The 22,111-nt window shown below is 42.1% G+C and overlaps 1 protein-coding gene across 3 annotated transcripts in view; it reads left to right on the forward strand.

The window, feature by feature from the left end:
* ced-6 (PTB domain-containing adapter protein ced-6) overlaps positions 1 to 22,111 on the forward strand; it is a 230,092-nt gene that overhangs the window by 102,985 nt on the left and 104,996 nt on the right. Inside the window, exons 1-2 of one of the 3 annotated variants that reach the window (XM_071588297.1) lie at positions 7,146 to 7,287; positions 9,180 to 9,256. The exons of 1 other annotated variant lie outside the window; for it this stretch is intronic. The gene's annotated coding sequence lies outside the window, so the exon portion shown is untranslated. Of the gene's footprint in view, positions 1 to 7,145; positions 7,288 to 9,179; positions 9,257 to 22,111 lie in introns of those variants that run through there. One more of the 3 variants, XM_071588306.1, reaches the window with a different exon arrangement.

The following is a 22,111-nucleotide window of genomic DNA, read 5'->3' on the forward strand; positions in this document are numbered from 1 at the left end:
AAAAATGTTAGCCCAAAGGAGCATCACCCAGCGGCACTACGAGTAAGGTGATCGGTGAAGTGCCCTCCACTGTGGGTGGTCCTCGTGCACGTAGGACATGATAGAAACGGTCCCGTTGTAACCTCTGCTCCCATTCTCAAAGTTTCCTTGATCGTATATCTTAATGTTTCTCTCAGAAGTTTCATTCTATTCTGAACGTTGACAGAATGTGGGCAACGATAAACTCGCATACGAGTGACATCTTGTGTGACCCAACTGTGGAAGGGCGACCGCACCTCTGCCTTTCCCGCAGCCGGCTGTCGCCGCTGGTTCGTTTTAGCCAGGAGACCTCGTTCGCGGCACAGAAGAGTGGCGGAGGAGATGGCGACGCGTCCTAGTGGTTCATGTTGCACGAATCTTGCTACCGTCGCCGTTAACTTTTTTCCTGAGGAAAAATGAAAAATATTTAATTATTTAAAATTTGAAATTGCTTTTTCATTTCAGACCACATGGCGTTTTCTATTTATAGGGATTCTTAGTATGATTCAAATCATCGTTATTTGACAACTTCAGAATATCTAGGTTACGGGAAACGTTCTATTAAAATTTGATGTGGAACGTGGTATTGTACGACGTTGAAACTTCGTCGCGGAAGCAAGACGATAGGCTTACATTGGAGGCCTTTGAAATGTTGGTGTGGAGAAGGATGTAAAGGGTGAAGAGGATTGAAAGTAAAACAAACGAGGAAGTGCTAGGTTTATTCATGGAGGGAGATGAGAGAGGATTGTTGAGAGAAATGCAAAAGAGGCAGGAAAGTTGGATCCAGAGCATTTTGACTGATGATGGGATGTTGAAGACTGATAGAGGAGTGGGTGTTAGGCAAGCGAATAAGGGGAAGGAATAGAAAATGCTTGTTAGATGGATGAAGGAAGTATGCGGAATTTGAAAAGGGTTCATCGATTTATCCGATACTGGCATGTGTTTAGTTAGTATATTATTACATGCAAAGAAAAACATTCGTTGCAGTCTGTATCCATCCAAAACGAAATGGTAGAATACAAAGAATTAGGCCTGCATTTATTGAACCTTTAAAGTAATTTTATGTACAATTTGACGGAATTTAAACCAACTTTATATTTCTAAATTGATGTGTGTAATATATATATATATATATATATATATATATATATATATATATATATATATATATATATGCGCCCAGGGAGGAGGGCCCCAAGATTAGCTGTGCCACGGGCCCGGTGGATACCAAAAACGTTGCCTGTTTCTAGCAGAATGTGGGCGCCATGTAATGAGCCCTCACGTTTTTGATGAGATTTCGTGAAGATTTGAACTCGAAGGAAGAAATCTCTTCGGACGAATCGTTCATCACATGCAGGGATGATCTCTATGTGCACCTGAAGTCGCACTGCTCGCTCCCCGGAGAGATGCAAGCGTCCATCGCGTGGTATGGTGGCATAATTTAATACAAATTGTCCGTAATCGCATTCCGCGCACACATGGGGAATGCGAAGCGAAGTCTTGGCACGTGACGCGGCGGTACACACGGGCACGTGATCGATTTCCGACGGGGCCTAAGGTTTCCGCAGCATTCCGTATTCGTGTCGTTTCCCTGAGTTTCGTCCCACCACATCCGGTTGTCTCGAGAGAGAAGCCTGACTGTGTGCTCGAATGTCCTGAAAGCGACGCTGATAAATTTGCTGGAAAATGGATCGGGCAAGTCACCTCGACCATTGTTTTCATTCGGGTGAATTCACTTGGCAATGCGACGAAGTTTGCTGAGGGGAGCGATCAGATTTCCCGCGGCGGTAATGTAAGGAAAAATAAGGTACGAGGGAGTCAGACGTGCTTAATCCTACCTCTTCTTCGTAAAAAGAAACCAAATACTATCGTAGTTCTTGAAAGCTTCATAGATTAGTCACAGTTTGGACTCTTGTGATTCTAAATTAGGACGAATCTTGTTTAATTTTGCCAATATCTGCATAAACTTAGTTCTCTTCGCGAACGAGTATTACGAAGAAACAGTTTGCTGAAAGAATCTCTAGATTTAGTTCCTGCGTTCACTCGAAAGTGATATATTTTGATGCATTCGTCTTTTTGCCATAAAATTGGGAAAATTCAATAGCTTAAGTTCGTACCGGATAGGTGATCGCTTGACTGCAATCATAATGCCATTTGTGTCACAATTAATATTAATGTCGATCGAACGATTCCTTTCATAATTCAACTAATTCCTCCAGGTCTCACTTTCCAAATCGACTGTAGCGCCTGTTATACGCCATCGTTGGTATCAAACTTGCGAATTTAATGTGGACAGATTTGGTTTAAAGATTCGCTAATATCGGATGAGACACAGAGAAGACCTGGAATATTATTTCGAAACCCGTTTCTTTCCCCCCGATCGGAAGGTAACAACGGGGTGGAGCGACCGGGTTTCGTATGGGTTCGGTCCTGGGAAATACGTTGTCTCCTGCAGCATTCGCACCACTTCCTGTCATTTGCATTCAATTCACGCCAAATTCCATTGTCATCTGAAATAACAACTTGATCCACATCATTCATCGCACGCGACCTCACCGAATGAGAATAATGCACTTCTGTTCCGGGAGTATCTTTGACAAGCCTAGTAGCCACTATGGCAGATTTGGGCCATGTTTTTCGAAGATTGATTTTGAACTTCCAGGTATCAATGTGCGTCATTCGTTGCAGTTCCGGTTATGAGCGGTAGAAATAGTGTGGGAGGCCTCGAGTGTGGGTCGACGTCGGGAAGCACTGAGAGGGAGGGATGAAGAGATAAGAAAGCCAAAGGGATTTTGCAATGGGTAATTAACCTGTGGGGGGGGATGTGTGAATTCGCCGCGTTCCATTTTCTTATTGCCTCACTCACACGCCCGCCATCGCCATTACTTTTTGTTACGGGCTCATGCCAGAAATTAATTAACACTTCATTTGCTCAAAGGTGAATTAGTTTTTCAAATTAATCACTCTAATGAATCCGCTACTGCGTGATTTCCCACGGCATCGTTGGTGCACGAGTCGTTGAACTCGGTCATCGGCAGTGTTATCTCCGAGGTGTATTTGTGTGAATTATTTTATCCTCCAAGACTTATTTTAAAGCATCCGAGCACAAAAGACGGCTGAGGGTTAATACAGTTTCGCTAAAACTTCCACTTGGTCGTATTTAGGTGTAATTTAGGAAGAAGTTTCAACTTGTATGAGGGTGGGCAGGGAATTTCATGAATTCAAAAATGCAGTAAACGAATGTAAAAATCGATATTTTAATAAGCGGTTTACAGAATTTTGTCATTGCACTATGGAAAAATACAGGGCGCACCCAAAAGTGGTAGGACTGATTTTCTCTGGCGCGAACGGAGCGGTGGAGGGGGATCTGCCTGGCAGGGTAAGGTGGAGGAGGCTCTTAGCAACAGACCAACACCAACCCCAGTCGCCTGCGGGCTGTCGTTGAGTCAGGACACCGTTTTTAGTGAAGCAAGTTTTTTGTCCGCGTCGAAAAACAAAATGAATCTGAATTTAGAGAAACGTTATTCCGTGAAGTTTTGTGCGAAACTCGGGAAGACGGCAACTGAGACCCTCGATATGATCAAGCAGGCTTATGGGGACACTGCCTTAAGCCGTTCCACAGTATTTGAGTGGCACAAGTTGTTCAAAGAGGGTAGGGAGCTCGTTGAAGACGACCATCGCTCCGGACGGCCGTCGACGGCGAGAACCGATACGAATGTGGACAGAATGAGGACACTGCTGAACACAGACCGACGCTTAACCAGTGAAGAAATGGCAGACCAGTTGGGTCTGTCTGCATCCAACGTCCAACGCATTATTTCACAGGATTTGGCCATGCGCAAGGTGTGCGCCAAGATGGTGCCGAAAATTCTGCCATGGCGCGCTCGTCGTCAGACAGGTCCTGGCCAAATACGGCGTCGCCACGTTGCCGCACCCGCCCTATTCTCCCGATCTGGCACCACCGGACTTCTTCTTCCCCCTGATGAAAAGACAGCTCAAGGGACGACGTTTTGACTCGATAAAGGCCGTTCAAGAGGCTTCGACGAGGGTCATCAACGGCATCCCCAAAGAAAATTTCCAGCGGGCGTACGGGGAATGGGAGCAACGTTATACTAAGTGTGTAGCAGCTCAAGGAGCATACTTTGAAGATTATTAAGTCGATGTATGTATTTCAATAAAATTCTTGTGAAAAAATCAGTCCTACCAGTTTTGGGTGCGACCTTGTACGATCAAAATGTTGAAGTCCTACCGTAAAGTTTCAGGATGTCGTTTGAAACTACCGATGCGTGTTCGATGAAACAGTGTCCTCCCTGCTGTAGATATTTTATGCTAATTAATATTCTAATAGTCTAAATCGATTAATATTCATTTCGTTTGTATTCTCAGACCTTCTATTACTCACATAACCCATTATTCTGACATCCTCGTGTGTACGTACCTAAACTAAAATGCTTCCCGCATGTTTGTCACCCGTTTCTTTTTTCGCATTGAATACCCTTACATTAATGCATTCAATACAGCATTCCCTCTGAAAATCACTGGATTTCCAACTCGTTCTTTCCCTAGTAACCCGAAATATTCTGTCGCCGCGAATTTCTACAATTCCATGGGGAATGGTTAAAAGCTTTTAAGGACTATACGTGTACGCTCTTGCAAAATCCTCGTTGCTTTGTGTGCGTCTTCGGCGTTTCCCTCGGCCCGCCTCCTCCCACCCAGCGAGCCTGCTGCTAGGCCTGAACTAGGCCTGATAGCCTCTCGTCTGTTGCAATTTTATGGAATGAAAACGAGCGTCATGGAGGTCCACGCGCGCCGCGTTCGATGAGTCCAATAGATGAGAGCCCTCTCTCTCGTCTCGTCACTGTCCACGGTGGCCGCTGGTGCTTGCGCCTCGTATTTGCGTTATTTCCACCCCGAAGGTCACCTTATTCTGGGGAGTTCTGAAGTGCCGAGCCGACCGACCTTTAATGGCTGCTGCTCGTGGTGCCGGCGTTGCCAAGGATCGAGAGATTCTCGGTATTGTTTGGTTCCGGATTTTCCGTCTCCGTTTTGAGGAACTGCCGGGAATGCTTTATCATCTCGCGCGAATAGTCTAAATGTTTTCCTTCCCCGCCCGTCCTGCGTTAAATTCTTGGCTTTGCGTTCGACACACTGTTAGAATTCATAGGCGCCGAGCTGGTGATGCTTTCAGCGGGACGGACCTGTGGGTGGGGAAGAGTGCTCGTGATTAGTGCCTGGTAAACAAGTTGCCCATTCCATCAAGGGGAAGAATTTTATTATACTCTGTGGAAATGTCATCGGGTGTATCGAGGCACATAAGGCGAGCCAATTTTTATTATTTGACTTTGACTCGAAGGCTGAAGTGAAATTGAGATGCTTTGGGTCAAAAAAATGAAACCTTTGACCTTGATGGCGTGGTGTGGTTAAATATTCTCAGCCAATAGAATAGAGACTTTTTATTTATGACTTTCGAAGACCTTTCTTGATTTATAGTTTGTGATTGTAGTTTGTGAGCATTTTTGAACCGATTATCTTCTCATTATAGCAATAATAAAACAATGAGGTATTATTATAGTCGGCGGAACTCGTTAAATGAATACTATGGTATGGATTTACTACTCTAGGTGCAGAAATAATTCCATTAAAACTTTTAATCCTTCATAACATGCGATGACATTGGTGCTTGGTATATTAAATGAGCAAAAGTGTTTAGTTTGACTTTTTATCTAATGATACTGATATGGAAACTATTGCCATAGTCAGCCTTACTCGAATTATCGATCGAAAAACATTTTTTCGAGCTCTCGACGAGTATCACCGAAACAATCGGATGGCTATGAGTGTGTTTATTTCAGTCGAGAGATACAGCCGTCGATCATGTGACTCTTCCTTTAATTGGTCGTTTCATCCGAAATATTTCCAATGCGTGTGAGGGTATTGTGTTTGTTATGGGACTTATCCTATTTTACAGTTTAGCCTGGTGATTTAGGGTGTCCAGCTCTAGATACTTTTTCACTAAGGAATGGGATAACTTCAAAAGTTCGATCGACGCTCAAAAATATCTCGCGAATCCCGAAAGTGCGCATTCGCCCTTTTTGTCGCCACGCAAAAAATTCTGATTCTTGTCGCGTATTTGTCGTGCCCACTTCGAGTATCCTGTTTCCAAGTGATGCTCACAGCCTGTGCGTATGGATCTGCTTTTGAAGGACGGCGCTCCCTTCAGTCCTTGATTTCCTGCTTAAGTTTGTGTACGTATTTTGTAAGCGGGAGATGACCTCTCCGTGTGGATGTGAACCTCGGCCAGAGATCAGGATGTCCGCGGTATGACCTTCCGTACGAGGTCGTCTTTTCTTCACCGGAGGGACGGCGCCTCTCTTCCTGCTCTGGAACCAATGCTAACTCATGCCGGCGGGGTTGCCCTCGCATCTTCCCACTCGGCCCAAATGAGAGAGGGATGGAGATTGGAATTGCCTGTGACGCAAGCGCCACGTTTTTCCATCTGGCCATGCCAACAACATTAACTGACCTCCTCAGATTGTTTGGTACGTGATGTTATCGAACAGTCTGGTCTGGGGTGTGATCAATTCGAAAGAGGCTTAAGATTTAATAACCGAGTTACTGATATGCGCCAACGCTCTTTAATTTGAAATCACACTCCCTTAAACACGACGATGATGATCGTTAGTGCATTTTCTAATTATTATTGACTAATATTAGTCGGTCATATCTATTCACTGATTGGCGACTGGACATTTTTATAGCCTCTCGGTGCTCCGGCGAAATGTAAATAATGATCAAATTAGGAAATGCTTAGGGTGATCGGCTATCGATTGTTGACGCTGAAGCAGTTGGTGGAAGGGTCGTCCTACGCGACACAACGCGTCCGTGTCTCACGTCAGAGTGACTGCTACTCGGACCCCAGCGCGTGATCCTGAGGAAACCGAGGAGTGTGCGTCACGCGCGCCTCTTGGGAATTGCGCATGCGCCGACGGTCGCGAGAGCGGCGGCTATCAGCTGTGCCTCCCCCACATCCCCTCCCCTTCCCTCCCGCCAATCCTCTCCTGTTCCCCCAGCACGCCTTAACGCATCCCCACACTTATTCCATTCCTCAAATACGGCTTGCAGTCGACGGAACCCCCTCCTCGTTTCGACACCGGCTCTCTTTGTCATTACCAAATTACCGGGTCGCTGCCTGGCGAAAGGTGCGAGGTGTTTCGCGCGTCCAGTCCTCGCGAGGTGCGGCGTGGATCAAAACAAACATTGGAAACGCAAGTGAGTTTTAAAGGGGGGCGGGTTGTTTGGAAGGCAGCAGCTGTGGGTCGAAGGCTTCCTGTAGTGATTTCCTGGGTATGCGCGGGTAATCTAAGGATTTGCCGTGTGGTGAGGGATGGGATCGAGCATTTAATTCTTAGCAGAGGTGAATTAACCAACTACCAGCTATGAGGTGATAAATATTTCTTTTGCAGATCGTTAATGTTTTGGTGTTTATAATTCCCAATTTCGATGGAGGCTTCATCTTAAAAATGTGCCGGTGGAAGTTTTTAAGACTGGTGTGTGTTGGAATGGTAACCGATGTTGTTATTTCAATAACTTATAATAGTTCACTTGTTCATTTTAGGTGACTGAATCGTATCCTGAAAGAATAGTTCAGCGACCAGAAAAAATAGCAGATTAGTAGTCGAAAGTTTTTCCAGGATTCAACCAGTCTAATGAGTTTTCCTTTTTTACACCGTAGTTTTGTACGTTTAGTACCAACCTATGAATACTGCCAGATTCCCCCAAAATGTTCATTGACTTCCCGAACGGGCAAGTACAACGTGTAAACCGTCCCGGTGAGAGAAGTCTCACCTTTACCGGTCATTGTACGTGATATTTATTTTCACAAATGGCATGAGCCATTGGCTCCATGTGACGAACGCTCCCAAGTTCTAAGCTATGTTGTTAAATTCATTTGGTCCCGTCTGAATTTTGCAGCAGTTTTTATGAAATTAATGGATAGAAGGGTTTCGTTTCCAATATTTCAATTATTTTCAGTAGCTTTAGCGACTACTGAGCACCTCTGGTCACTTTGTACTGCCCAATATATCCGTTCTATGATATTTGGTCAAACATATAGTTAAGTTTTCATTTTCCCTCAGTTTTCGCTTTCAAATTGTGCATTGGTTAATGTTTGTTTAATGTAGTCCGACGTGCTCTTCCAAACTTTTAATTAAGCTAGTCCTGGTCACATTATTGAGCCTTGTGTGCTTGTCGATCCACTGTTGCAGGTTCAAAAGTCACTGTGATCATGGCCTTATGATTTTTAACATGTCTTTGTATTCATCTACAATTGCGATGATCTCTCTGGTTTGAGCACTTAAGGCCTGAATGCCGCGGCTACTAGCGTTTAATGTGAGCAAATATACTTGACGACAGTTATGCTAAAAAATCGAATTGGAAGGTTCCTAGAACCGTCCTCGATTAGGCTTAGGAAATAGAGAATAACCTCACTACTTCGCTGGAGTATAAATAAAGGAAGGAATCCAATGTTAAAGGTGGTCGTGGCTACTGCTCCGTGCCGCGAACTGATCCTATATCAACCAATCTACGAGTAATTGGATATGCAGTAATAGTTTTTAATTAGGCTACTGTGGAATAATATCAAATTGTTGAAATGTACAGTCTCTCTCAACTGACCGCTTTCCATGCCAAGCTTTCTCAAGCCAATGCATACACGTATATCTCCGCAGTGATGTTCACCTTGTTGTTCGAAACATTGATATTTTTTTATTCTCCCGTACTAATTCTATGTAATTGTACACATTTTGAGACCTACCCAAGTGCGGAACAGTGAATGATATTTATTGATCATGATGTGGAAGGTTGTATTCTGGATTCGATGGGGTCGGGGCGATGGGGATAGGATGGGGTGCGGGGCGAGGGGTCTTAACTGTTAGCATCGAGCGCTAACATCGCATCTTTCTGGGAGAAACTGCGTATTTATTGTGTGCTATTGTTTCATGCCTTGTGTATCACTGAAGTAGTCATGGTGCCGTAATTGCTTTTAAATTGCCTCTGAATTCGAGGTTTGAAAGAAGAGTAAAAGAGGGACAAAGTAGTTTAGAGCAGTGATTCTTGGGACATAGACGCTTGTATAATCTACATGTTTATTCTTTGTCTTTCAGGTGAGAAGAAAACTAAGAAGTATTGGTTTCCAGTTACCCTAATTGTCAACTTCATCTTTTGTGGACTCTTCAAAGAGGTTAGAAAAATTATTAAGCAAACCCATGTCGCGATCCATTAATTAAGTTTGGTCCATGCCGAGTCTATTTCTTAATCATTTTTTCTTCTTGTAAATTCATATCCTCTACCACAGTATATATTTGGTATCAATCTGTCATATTATCATTCTCATATGAATACTCCTTGATGACCTCAAGGTAAGGCAGTATTATTAATGCAGTCCCTGTTAACTTGAAAAGAATCAACTTTTCGTTGTCGAATTGTATTGTCCTATTCAGTAGATAATAAGATTGTTTTTAATACATACACTATTGCAGTATACTACAGCTGCTTGAATTTCGTTCGATAAAATTTTTGTTCTATCCAAGAAGAGGAAGCATTCCTTCTAATTTGAGTACATTGCGTTTCTGTTACACTACTACATTGGTTAACCTCATTTATAATTTTTACATCCATTTGTTTCCTCAATAAGGTGCGTATCATAAAAATAAATCCGCACAAGTACACTGTAGGTAGTTGTAAATAAAGTATTTTTTATAAATGAATATTCATATTTTAGTCATATATCAAATCATTCAGTTCATTGCCCAGCTAATCCCAAAAAATTTGGTGACCTGTATTAATTCAGAGGAGTCATATGATACACATCCCAAGTACATAAGCACGTAAATTATCCTTCGATGCACAAATTGGGCGAAGTTCGCGTTGATTTGACTGGTTTGGATCTTCTTCAATGGAAGGAAGACTCAATGGTCAACATTTTGTCAAATTAAAACCGACTGAAATCGTGTGGACCATTATGAAAAGGCCATTTGGTAATAATTTCATGAACATTTTCTGATAAAATCCTCACCATTGCACTCAGCGAACAGCTTGCGTGTTCTGTGAGGAAGGAAGAGAGTTGGAATCAACGGAATCAGAAAGCTAGAAACGGGAAACAATGAAAGCTTTTTCACTTTCTCACAGGGCGTTGTTTTCGCTTAAAAAAGGAGTTGGGTTTTTCAGCTTGCGTTATGTGAGGCTCGGTGAAATTGGGCCTTCAGTTTCGACAGGAAAATTGCTCTTTCCAGGTCGTTCATCGATCAGTAACACCCCACGATCATTTCTCGGTTTGATTTTGATTACGTAAGAGAGTTGTACTGGAATTGGGTTATTCTGGAATAGCTATAAACGTTACTCTGAAGGATGGAGGCTGCACGCAGTGGTATTATATATCCTATTCGATATAATAGACAGTAATACTTTTTATTTCAATCACTTTGTGCTTTGACAATTATGAGCAGTGTCAAATCGTTTAGGAAAACAAGCGTGTGTCAACGTGCAAACATACTATAGATTTAATGCAATACAATCACGGAATCAGAGGAATCATCATTACAATACAAATCGTCCTTCTGCACACTGGCAACAGAAAAGGAAGGTGGGAGCAGGAAATACCCAGTCGGTGTATGATTAAGTAATGTGGGAAACTTAAGGCGATGAAGTTATTTTGAATATATTGGACGGGTGTTGGCCATTGATTAACCGATTTAAGAAAGTAGGGAGGCTATCTGCCACTGTTTTATATTGAGGGGTGTCTGTAGGCACACTAATTTTCCTCGAATTTTTGCATCTGGAAAGACAACTCTTGTGTACTATTTCATTATTCCAAAATTCAAGAACAGTTGAATTTCCGCGGAGCACGCCATGGTCTTTGGGTCCTCGACAATTTTTCGCGATATGGCCATCCCAATATCTAGAAATAGGTAGACCTGAACTAAATGTCCACATGGAAATACGCGGAAAATCACGAGGAGTAATCAGAATTGGCTATACGTATAATTAAATATTTAAAAATCTCATTGTCAAAACTGTGATGGAATTGTGGTTTTGGTCGAGATAAAGACGCAATGTAAAACAAGGTGAGGTAAGGCCATCTATAGTTAAAAATATTAATAAAGTATTAAACGTAACTATGTGGATAAATGTAGTAGGCATGTAAAAAGTCCTAATTATTATCTATGCGAGAATTAGGATTGAATAACGCTTAAGGTTTACGGTATATTTTCAGCTGTCGGAAGAGTTATTCACCGTGTTCGGTTTCTGTGTAGATTTTTCGACTCATATCTTGTATGAAATCTTGTGGCAGCTTACGTTTGCTTTGTGAAGTAGAATGTTATGATTCCGAGTTGTTTCTTCTGCGGATATGAAAGCAAAGCTAGTGGATCCATTTGTTTCTGGCGTTGAAGTCTCCTCCCCGAGAGCTTGGCATCTCCCGGTTCGTGTGAGTGAATTGCACGACAGAAATCATGCCGCTGTTGAAGCTGCATACAAATAATAAATTAAACCTGTCGGAATGCTATCTTCTTAACCTTTGCTTTCTAATTATCTTCGTGAATGGGTGCCGCGCTCAGTGAATAAATCCACGACGGAGGTAATGGAATCGTATGCACGAGATTGTGATCTCGTTGAGCGAATACAGAGACTATATGAGTGTGTACAGTAGGTGGGGATAATGCAAATGTTTCTTTTGCTCCTAAAGGGATTGTGGAATTTGGTCTCGTCGAGAATTAGAACAAATTGTGGGGAAATTCTAAAAGAGGAGGATTTTAACACTCCTTTCGGATGATTTTTAATCATTTAATACAACCCCCATGTATTGAAAATCATAAGTGCGTCATGAAGGGCAATTGCTATCGAATCATACAGCTTGCATTCAAATAACTGTTAGAATCTAATGTTGCAAGAATATTTGAGTAATTTTTGTAAGATCTACTATGTAAATTTTAGATTCTTTTTTTTCATTCAGGACTCAATTGCAATTGCGTTCACATTAAGGATGGCTAGAATTTCATTTAGTTACGAACAGAGAAATTGATCGGGAAGTATTGGTGGCGTATGGCTCTTTAGAGTAGCACACTCTTTCTTTCCACCGGCATAATTTAACCACCTTTCATTCCATGGTGTGAATTTCGACCTCTGCTTTATTTAATATTTTCGGTCGATTTAAGCCTGGCATTTGAAAATATATTTACCGCCGCATTTAATCACATAAAATCTATATAAACACGCAGGTTTATTTGTTAAAAACATTTCCAATTCACGTAGTTCATAAAAATTTCATGTGTTTGTTGGAAAAACGTGGCAGTTTGAGCTGTCGAGTCTTAGTGGGTTTCAAACCCTAATTTTATGTCTATCGCCAAATTGATAATGAGGAGGATAAAGATATTCTCGCGTCTTCCATCAAGACCTTGCTTTGCCGCAAGAGTTTTAATGAATGCCGAGCATAGCGAATAGCATGCCACGCACGGGGCAAGTGAACATTAACTGCAAAGAAGAATGCTGGCTTACGAAACGATTTCAGCGGCGATACAATAGTAATAATATACAATAAAGGTCATCTAGAAACTTCGGCTATGCGTAGAGAAGAATGACATGTTACAGATGTGCATTAAATCCTATTAAGGAGAAGTGGAAATTCATTGCATTGCATTTAGTTACTCCATCTACTTTTTGTGCAGAACGCCTCAAGATGCATCACTGCGTGCTACTGTCTGTTTTGTTTTTGGTACTCTGTTTCTCGTTTTCGACAGAAGTCGAGTACACATCGTCCTCGGATGCAGAGATGCGGTTATCCTATGGACGGCACGGAAATTGTCGGCGAGGTTTGAAGAAGCCGACCCAGAGATTCTTCCTACGTCATCAGAACTCGCGTAAACGTATCTGGACAAACGGATTGAACTGGATGTGGAGAACGTGAAACGTTCTTCCTCTATTCCCGTCCATTAATTTCGAGAGATGGTTCGGAAAAGTCGTTCACCTGTAGTGTTTTGCAGTGACTGTGCTTGAGGCGGTTTGGTGTAATGAACTGCATTCTTTGACCAGCATTCGATACGAGATGAGCGATCTTAGTCAGTTGCTTTCGATGGCCACCACTGTTTACTCCTGTGTCCTTGTTACAGGAGCAGGGAATATTACTGAATTGGATAACCCTACCGTCAGGGTGTAATCAGCTGCATTCCATCAAGACTTCTCTACGCTTGCCTTTTCACCTATGTTTTCCTTTGTGTTATATATTCCTCTTTCGCTATGCTTTTCCAGTTATGGTTTATAGAGCTGAGATAAGAGCACCAGGAGTGGCGTAAAGGAACATTGTGCCATTCTGACCAGAGATTCTGCCAATATTATTCGATAATATTCAAAGTAATGTCTTTGATTATGACGTGACCTCATCAAAACAACTGACTGCGATTCTTTTTGATTAAGCCGCCAAGCAATCGATATCTGCAAGGTACTCTGCCCCGGAATCCACCTCAAGGGTAAATGGTTATGAGAGTGATTTCGTATCAGAAGATATGAAGTATCTACGTCACATACTTCTGAAAGGGTAGTAATTATGCCAATGCCATATTTAGATAATCTGGCCATATGTTTCGGATTCGTGATTCCCGAAAATGTTAAGTATACCGAGCAATTATTTCTCCAGTTTCGATATCGGATTGCCGCGTCTCGGCAAATCAAAAGTCGCAGTTTCGAATCCTGCGTTGGAAATTTCCTGTGGCTGTTGTAGCATCTAAATCTGAAAACCACGATCCCTGTGAATGTCGTATATTTTCAGTTATGGACCTTATGTCGACGTATCACTGCTTAAGCATTCATATATGCAGAACAAAGTATGTTTGTTGACTAAATCTTTGACTGGTTTTAGGTTTTGATCAAAGGCCCTTCCTTTAACAAATTTCTTTCTTTTGTGTCCTTTCATGTTACTTTTGCCTCCACCACATTCACGTTATTAGATACATATTTATTGCTCATGTACTCAAAGGTAAAATATGCAATAAGGATGGATAAAAAAGCAAAAGTTTTAGATATCTTTGATAGAATTCCGGAGGGAAGATACCGACATTAGATGAGTACAATAATAGGGAAGAGTATAAGGAATATATATGTATGTATATGTGTATATACTGTGTATGTACTCACCGAATTGCGAAGTCATTGAATCAAATTCTCTTTAGCCTGGCAAAAATGTTTTAGGATGAATTGAAATAATTAAAGACGGGATTAAGTAAGAATCTTATTTTAATCGTTTGTTCTTCCATTCTTGAGGTATCCGGTCCACTTCGTCACGGGGTTCTCTATTCTAGCGTTCGCCCGTCTTTCTCGGTCCATTCAGCGTTCAGATGTGCAGTCGTGAAAAATACCAAGTGCTTACTAAACTTTGCCGTCCCCAGAGGTAACCAACGTCGCCGGGATCGGCTCTGTGGAGTTAACAAGAAGGGGGGGGTGAAAACGGGGAATGGAAGCGGCAGGAGGTCAGCGTATGAATTTCGCAACATTTTTCCCACTCGCGCGCCCCGCGACTCCCACGGCTGGGAAACTCGTGATTTAACTCGAAAGGAGGCGTGACTGTAATGGGTGACCCTTCCTCCCCCGTCCCACCCCCGGCCCCCTTTCTCCCTCCCTCCCTCCTCCATCACCTCATCCCCCTCCGTTTCCTCCCGTTCCAATCTCTCGCCTCCGGCCCCTCCCGCCCCCTCGCAATTCCCCTCCTGCTTCCCCCAGACCATTTGGCATTCCCTCGGCTCCGCACCGCGCACCCGCCCTCCTCTCCCTGCATTCACCCCACCCGCCATCCCCTTCACTTACCTTTTTTTACTGGCATTTGCGCTCTTGTGTCGCTCGAATCATGCGAAGTGCTTTCGTTCCAGGAGAATCGGGAGGGGAGCGCTGCTTTTGTTCACCTCGAGAGCTCGATTACAGCTTTTAATCCACCCCTTTGACCCCCGCGATGATCCCTCTTATGCCGGGTCAAGTGCTTTTCTAGATTGGCGGCGTCTTTGCATTCGAGTCTTGCCTAATTAGCCATTTACGGGACTATCATGATTCTTGGGCGTTTGGGTGACAAGTGAAAATCGACTTTAGTCACGGTGTTGTCTTACTTCGAAGGCCCGTCTATGTGTTATCTGTCGATCAAGGAGAGTTTGTGCTTGAACGATGTCTAGGATCATGTCATTTTTTTCCGTGAAATTAGAGCCTCGCATAGGAATATACGGATTTGTATCTTCGAAAATGGGTGCACGGGACTTAGGCCCCCTGCGCCCAATATCGAAGATACAAAATCAAATGAATATAGGTTGGTGTGTTGAACGATTGTGTGAGCAAAGCCTTCTGATGATGAACCCTAGGGCAATAGTTCATCTGCCGTTTCATTTCTCCCATGACGCCAATTACCTTCGTCAATTACAGTGCTGCATGAAATCTTCTTAATTACTCTACTTTCAATGTTTTAAAATTTTCAATTGCCAATTTTAAAACGCGAACGTTTTTTTGCTAATAAACGCTCTTTAGCAAAGGATTTATAAAATTTAACATTCACCCGAAATTCTAATGTTCGATTCCAGGAGCATGAAGCCGAAGTCCGAAACCTGTAATTCCACCCTAGACTCGTGTTTCATGAGAATAATATCAGGTGTAGTTCTTGACATTGTTTAGGCAAAATGTTTGTTTGACAATCAAATGGCTATCACCAGACTAACTATCGCCCTCTTAGGTAAATTTGATTCGTAATACAATGAAGGTGCGATATATTTTGTTTGCTTTCTTGGGTTAGGTACTTCGAAACCTCATAGTGGTTTAAACTTCGCTACCATAAATAGTCGGTATTCGTAAAACTATGCTGTAGTTATAGAATTTAACTTCATAAAATTAGTAAAACTCATACTTAATTTTGTCGCTCTAATTACAGGCAATTGCTTAATGAACTTCATTGCATTTGCTAATGCCTTCCAAAGTAAAGTTTATCTTTAGTAAAGTTTGCTTTTTTTAAGGACATACTATATACGTTTTTATCATGTACCGTTATTCTTTGGCCCTGAATATTGTGGCCTTACGCAATATGAGAGGTTTATTACCATGGGGAACGATTCCAAGATCGCTTCGTGGAACTAGAATGAAATACTGATCCGGCCTTCATTCTGATTTAATAAACTTGTTCAGCGTAAGTCAGCGTAGATATCCTCATTGTGAAATAAAGATGAGACAGGTGAACATACCATTCAAAGCAAATAAATGAATTTATTCCTTATCGCATCTTCTTTGGTTAGGCTGTAAAATTCGTGAGGTAGCGCATCCGTTTACTTGGGCACTTTACAGTATATCTTCGGAATGTTTCGCAATGTCGTCTGCATTTCGATTTCACTTTCCTATCGCAACTCATCATCCTAGGTACATTATCATTAGAAACGGACGAGCAATGTTGGAAAGTACCAGATCATTATGTAATATATACACTATATACTGTGTTTTGTGTGTAATTGTTCATGTGTTTTTGGTGTGTTATTGTTTTTGGTTACGAGAAATTGTAAAGACTGTGTCCATCCCAAACCTACCTAATCGGTTGGATACGAATATACCGTATGGTGCCATATAGTGAGGGCAGAAATAGTACTACGAGGAACTACATGTAACGTGCTGCATTAATGTTGGATCAGCTAATGGCAGAGCTTATGTGTCAAGTAAGGATAATAAATCCTGAGGCAAGAAATTTTGCATTGAGATAATCTCAGATGCAAGGAAAATTAAGTATTCTCATGCACACAGAGACACGTTACGCATTACCATGTTACCAATGCTTCAACACGGAATACTGTCGTATATAAGGAAATAACAAATGAAGGCCCCCAGTCATTATTTAAAATATCACGTTTGAATATTTCAATTTGTCCTCTCTGCCAATGTGTCGGCATCGGCAGAAAAGCATTTCCTCGTGGTAATCGTTGCGGTTTGTTGGCACAATTAACACACTCCATTATAAATCATGACAAAACCCTCAAAGGCTGCGCGGCTGATGAAGCACCTAGCTTTATATCTTACGGATAGCATTACTCATTGTAATATGTATATTCAGTTGCGAACGTAATTCCAAATAAAACTTACGACCCATGAGAAAACTCGGGTACATTAAGTCGCCGCAGCGAAGACTGTTACGTTCACTACAGTCACAATGCCTGTGGAAAATATCTTATTTAACGTATGTGTGACCGCTGATTAAATGGAAATATCAGTAATTACAGTCTTCAGTTTTGTTTCCGAAAAATAACTTGGAAAAGTTTTGAATGTGAGATGTTTAAGAATTGTAAGCGCTTTGATCGTAAGTGTTTGATGAACATGTCATATCCGGTGATTAAGGTATTTTTTCTCAGGAAGATTAATTAATGTTCCATTCCAAAGTTATGGTCTGGAAATAAATGGTGGTTAGGGGCCACTTAGGGCTACTAGACCGGGACTAAGGCAAAGGTAAAATTAACTATAGGTTTCGTCCCGCTTTTCCCAATAGCTAAGCTGAGCTTTCATTGATGGAAAAGTGGTTAGTTGAAATTATTAGATCGCGAAAAGTTAGTAATTCTTCTAATAAGTGAGCTGTATCCTTCAAAAGAAAAAAATCTGTATACAGAAATGCACACACAATAAGGTCAGAAAAAATGAAAATATGGCTTTATTAAATTGATTAGATGGACTAGGAAAAAATATAATAAAATTGACTCTGGAGATATTTCGAAGAGTAAAAAATTTTCTTGCCTTTTCCCTGCAAAATGCTGTTCATTAGTTTCTCGTTAAGTTTCCCCAATCGTCATCCAGAAGTCGTGTTTCATTGTCAATATACTCTACCTTCGCCTCTATAACTTCTCTGTTATTAGAAAGATTCTCCCTTGGGTTTTTTGAAGTCTCACTCTCCTTTTTCACCTTTGTATTTCACTTAATTTTCCAATTGAGAGCGTCCTTGAAAATGTTCGTGTCTTTTCCGACAATGTCCCTTGTCTTCTTTCTTGAATTTCCAAGTATGTATTGTAGTGAAGACAACGCGGAGGATTCAGCGAGGCGCTGACAAATCTTCTACCCACCCATGCTCGTAAGGCATTTGGAGGACCTAGTCTATTGTTCATGGTGGTAAATGGTTGGCCGTTAACTTTGTTGTTAGCATGACGATCCTTTATCATCATACATTTGAAAACAAAGAAAAATCTCAAGCAAAGATCCGAGTTGGCTTTGAGAAATAAGCACTCGGAAGGAATCGCAAATGACCGAAATTATTCCGTTTAATGCCCCTAGGGAGAAAATCAAAGCCGTCTTGAAAGTATTTACAGTTATTGCTGGAATTTTTCATGTGGCACACTTTTAGAGACACACCATGGGGTTATAACTATAACAGTCGTTGTATATAATAAAAAAGTGATGCCGCTTCTTCCTAAGGATAAATGGTAGAATCTGTCGGTGGAGAAAACTGTAATCTTAATAAGTTAATGCTGAATTCTCTCTGAAACTGACAAAGGTCATGTCGGATGCGTCAGGAAGTGTTCGATATGGAGATTTAGTCGAATATTGACGAAGAGAACGCCGGTGTTCGACATCGCAGCGTCAGCGTGATGAAGAAAGGTCATTTCAAATGTATCTAATGTCATTGTGACTTGGTGTGTGGGAATTGCAGAGATTCGTATATATGTATCAAAATATGCCACAAATGAGTAGAAACGTCGTCAGTGAATGCTTTCTACGCACGGGTGCTTGCTCTAGTGGGCATCATTGACCTTCTGTGGGGTTTATTCATCCTCGGGATGGCAGGTGGTATTTCTATTCCCGGTTCAATAGGATAGTTGGGTGGAGAGGGACAGTCAACAAAAAATAATTTTTCCCATCTACTCCAGGGCAGAGCTACCTCCGGTTGATGGGCTGTAAAAAAGTGCTTGCATCTTAGTAACATTAATTATGCATGAGAATGACATTGCGTTTTCAGGTTAGTGACGTGAAAATGTCGTCTCCACTTCAATGGCCGGAATAAAATTTACCGATTCCATTAGACTTCCGTCCACTGAGATTGTTTTTCGAATGAGTGCTGTATTAAGTGTCATGATTCAGCTTTTATGCTGCCGCACAAGATCCTTGATGCACATAGTTACTCTCCAAATTTTCAACCCCTTCTCAATGAGAGGAAAGCGGCGAAAGAGAGCGTCTAGGACGAGAAATGATGTCCCGTCCGATGTGCTTGCTTGGCCAGGGGCGGATTCAGTTCCTTGGAATGGTGGCGTTATTCGGTGGCTCTCATTCAATTACGTAAGGCTTTTGGGGGATAGGGAGTGTGCGCCATTTAATTAAATTTCCTTACTGAGGGGGAGGGGTGGACTCGGGAAGAAATTAACGCAATGTTTATAATTACATTATGTCAAACATCGTGCATGATGTAAGAATTTGAGTTAACCTTGGAACCACTATGGAGCACATGCTAATGATCCCCAATGCAATTGTTGTTTCAAAATTATTTTTGCATTTTTAAACCTGTTGAAACAGTCTCAAAAGGTTTGTTTCATTTCATCATATGTGTACCATTCAAAAGACTTCTTCTGGACTAGAGTTCTTCCAGTGCAAACACGTGATCAGTAGGAAACCATAATGAAAAACACTTTCTTCATGCTTAAATGCGTTTTTTCCGCGTTTTTTTAAATTATGTCCGTTTCACATATTAAAGGCAGGTCCCATAATTATGTATATGAGGTGAGGAGGAAGTTCATATCTTACGTATCCCAACAAAAGCAGGGGGGCGGCAAAACCATCGTTAAGGGTGGACCCTGTACAACCGATTTGCATGTCGTGCATTCATCTCCCGGCGGAAGTTCCGTTAAAAATTTACTTTAGTAAATTATGATGGGCGAATTTTACTGTTGTATGGAAATCCTCCTCCATTATGACTTCCTCAACAACTCTCATCCCGAATGACGTAAATTATCTGTTGGCATGTGCATTATTCACCATTTCGGGTGGTCTTACTGCATCATAACCGCGTGGTTCTGGTCGGTGCGGTGACTTTTGCGATGGCTACCCATGCCCGCGTGGCGAAATGTCAATGCGACTGCAATCTCTGGCGAGGTGCAGCGTCGGTAGCATTTCATGACAATCCCTCCCAATGGGATATCAAATTGTCGACTCCTTGGCGTATTTCATAAATAGTAGTCTCATGGCTGGCATAGGGTTGTCTATCTACCTACTGTATACTCTACCCATATTCCATTCTCTTCCATGCTTGAAGGTAAAAACATCTCTTCTTTTCTTTAAATGAAGAGCACAACTTTTTATTTTAATTTTTACACTGTTTTTATAGGTACCTTCCTTAAATTGTCCATTTTTATATTACTTTATTTAACCAACCCTTGGTATGCCTTCCGTTCGGTCAGGAACGTTTCATGGCCATAATTGTAGTCTCAAAGTGATAGAAAGAGTTTTTTAACTCCATACGCCTGGAAAAGGCAGGGAGATTTCGAACCCCATTTGCTGGATAGCCTGCGATGTATTCTCGCCGTATTACAACAGGTGTTTTCATCGCAAATTTAAGATAAGCGTGGAGTACAACACCGTAAAATCTCATCGCCAGACTTTGAATGAACAAGTTTTGGAGTTCCGCAAAATTTCATAAACGCCTGGGCCATGCCCGATTACATCTATGCTCATACGATAAGATCACTTCCCACACACCCGACCAAACTCAGCCTCCGAGCAAAAGAGCTTTCGCAAAAAGCGAGTAGGTGGTAAAATGATAATGATCATCTTTCCGGATGTGAATCATTTGTTTACGAATATGTGCGGCAATTGAATGATGTATGCGTCTTCTGAGATGTTGTGGTGATGAACTGCTCATGGTTTTGAAGCCGAGGGTGAGATGATTTAAGAAGTAGTGACGATCGGTCGTGGAGTCCCATGGAACTAATCTGCAAATTGTCACACTTTATCATAAGGATGCGTTGGATTTTTCCGGGACTGCATACAATATTAGAGGGACCCCTTAAAACAGTCAGATTATTCCTTAATCGGTCAGCCTCTCTCGGACTTCACACCGCCTCTCTTGCTCGGCGACGTCCGAAAATGGTCTCAGCGAATCAGTCCCAATGAAACACCACCGTCTAATGTATGGGACTGGTGATTTCTTTTTGTTGGGACATCGAGAACTCTTTTGACCGAATGGCTTACATAGGCAAGGTCGCGGAGGAGACGAGGATTTTGAGCGCAATCAGTCATTTTCGAAATGCCCCGCGGGGAGATGGAGAATAAACATCTTCAACCTTGATGGAAAGGCGTCCTCGCAGCATCGCGTCGGTGATTTGCATTTCTCGTGCTCCTCGTCGGTGCTGAGCTTAGTTTTCATTTATGCGGGCGGTGCGTTGAGCGAAGGTCGTTCGACAAATCACGGGGGAAGGGGTTTGCATCGCGACGCACTCGTGCCTAGAAAAGCCACCACCTGATTGGTCGAACGGCCTTCGCACCGCAGCGACTGCATGCATGAAAACTTAGCTTTTTAATCGTGCCCTGTGAGAGGTTGACTTTAGGGTTGGCGGTTGTGTATATTTCCGTTCCCTCTCGTCATCTTGCCCGAGGTGATGGAAAGTTTCGCCTCCTGATTTTCAATCCACTTTGCGCTCATCCCTGCTTTGCCTGGCGGTAAAATCGAAGCTGTTATCTTAAAAAGCCAGAGGAATCTGGTCCCAATTTTATTCCAAAAATGTTGGATATTGGCTTTTATAGTCTCTGGTGTAGGTCATATGCTCTTGTTAAAATGCTATACTCGAGAGTGCACGGTAGTGTGACGTCTTGTGGATTTTTTCCTTGTCGTATTTCCCGGGCCTACGTCATTGATTTTCTCTCGCCAGGGTGGCCACTGTCGGGAAATCGATAAAAAAGTCGAGAATAAATTAATTTCTCGAGAATAATCCCCAAAGGAGCAAGTTTTTTGAAAAATTAATGAGATTTGTTTTGAGAATAGGGATTTCCTTTTTGTTTTGAGATTATTTCGCAGTTTCCATTGGCCACCGTCCGAGCAGGCCCTGACCAATTCTTAAATATAATGAGGGCA

The sequence above is a fragment of the Hetaerina americana genome, unplaced genomic scaffold (genome assembly GCF_022747635.1).
Source record: "Hetaerina americana unplaced genomic scaffold, ioHetAmer1.1.p SCAF_1, whole genome shotgun sequence".
In the NCBI taxonomy this organism is placed as follows: Eukaryota; Metazoa; Arthropoda; class Insecta; order Odonata; family Calopterygidae; genus Hetaerina; species Hetaerina americana.